This window comes from Sus scrofa, chromosome 1 (genome assembly GCF_054392235.1).
Source record: "Sus scrofa isolate SSC_HxYL_T2T_F1_AM1 chromosome 1, Sscrofa_HxYL_maternal_Yorkshire_Landrace_v2.0, whole genome shotgun sequence".
Taxonomy (NCBI): domain Eukaryota; kingdom Metazoa; phylum Chordata; class Mammalia; order Artiodactyla; family Suidae; genus Sus; species Sus scrofa.
In genome coordinates, this window is record NC_139383.1 from 112716529 (window position 1) to 112718464 (window position 1936).

At 36.6% G+C, this 1936-nt stretch overlaps 1 pseudogene; it reads left to right on the top strand.

Moving 5' to 3' along the window:
• Positions 1-946: 946 nt before the first annotated feature.
• Positions 947-1428, top strand: LOC106508958 (small ribosomal subunit protein uS13 pseudogene; annotated as a pseudogene).
• Positions 1429-1936: the final 508 nt, after the last annotated feature.

The window sequence follows — 1936 nt, forward strand, 5'->3', positions numbered from 1 at the left end:
ATACACAATGTAATATTACTCAGCCGTTAAAAGGGACAAAATACCAGATTTTTTAGCAACGTGGATGAACCTAGAAATTATCATGCTAAGTGAAGTCAGCCATACAATGAGACACCAACATCAAATGCTTTCACTGACATGTGGAATCTGAAAAAAGGACAGACTGAACTTCTTTGCAGAACAGATACTGTCTCACAGACATTGAAAAACTTATGATCTCCAGAGGAGACAGTTTGGGGTGTGAGGGCATATGCTTGGGTTATGGGATGGAAATCCTGTGAAATTGGATTGTTATGAGCATTATACAACTACAGATGTGATAAATTCATTTGAGTAATAAATAATATATATATATATATATATATATATATATATATATATATATATATATATATATATAAAGGTACAGTAATAGCATGTTACCGGCTTGAAGACTTACATATGGACCAGTAGAACTGAATGGAGAGAATAGAAATAAATGTTTGAATATAGGTTAAAATAATTTTTGACAAGGATGCCAAAAACCTTCAGTGGGAAAAGGATAATTACCTTCAATGAATGGTGCTTGGGAAACTAGATAGCCAAATGCAAAAGAATAAAGTGGAAGCCATACCTAGCATCACATGAAAAATTAACTCAAAATGGATCAAAGACCTAAATGTAAGACTTCAATGATAAAACTCTTAAAACATGGGGGGGAAACTTCCTTATAATGGACTTGGCGATGATTTCTTGTTTTTGATCCCAAAAGTACAAGCAGCAAAAGTAAAACTGAATTACATCAAAATCAAAAATGTCCATCCATTAAAGGGCACAATAAACAGTGAAAAGACAATATATAGAATGGGAAAAATATTTACAATCATGGGTATCATGAGTGGTTAATATCCAGAATACAAAGAGAATTCTTAAAACTCAACAACAAATACAACCCATTTTTTTAAAAATGGACAAAAGGGCCTGCTGGAGTTGCTGCCATGTCTCTAGTAATCCTGAGGACTTCTAGCACATTTTGCGAATGCTCAGCAACAATATCAATGGGTAGTGGAATACTGCCTTTGCCATCACTGCAATTAAGTGTGTGGGGCAAAGGTATGCTCCGGTGGTGTTGAAGAAAGCAGACACTGATTTCATCAAAAGAGCAGGAGAGCTCACTGTGGATGAGCTAGAATGTACAATCACCGTTATGCAGAATCCATGCCTATGCAAAATCTCAGACTGATTCCTGAAGAGACAGAAAGACTTGAAGAATGGAAAATAGCCAGGTCCTGGCCATTAGTCTAACAAGCACCACAAAACCTGGAGTGACTGAAGAAGATTCAGGCCCATATAGGGTTGCACCACTTCTGAGGACTTCATTTCCAAGGCCAGAATACCAAGACCACAGGCCACCATGGCTACACCATGGGTATGTCCAAGAAGAAATAAATTCATGGGCATTGTCTGTTAACAAATCTGTCATACGTGTATAAAATGGATAAAGGACTTGAAAAAACATTTCTCCAAAGAAGATACACAAACGGCCAATAGGCATTTAAAAAGATGCTCAACATCACTAATCATAGGAAAATGCAAATCAAAATCACGAGATACCACTTTGTACCCACTAGGATGGCTACTATTTAAAAAAGAAAATAACAAGTGTTGGCAAGGACATGGAGAAACTAGAACCTTTGTGTACTGGTGATGAGAGTGTAAAATCGTGCAGCTGCTGTGGAAAACAATACATCAATTTCTCAAAATAAAAAAAATTAAACATAGAATTACCATATGATCCAGCAATACCACTCCTGGATTGGAGTGGTATTGCTGGATCATACCAGCAATGGAAAGCAGGGTCCCAAAGAGATGTTTATATATCCATGTTCAGAACAGTATTTATTTATCATAACCAAGACGGAGATGCTGCCCAAGTGTCTATCAATGGTTGAAAGGA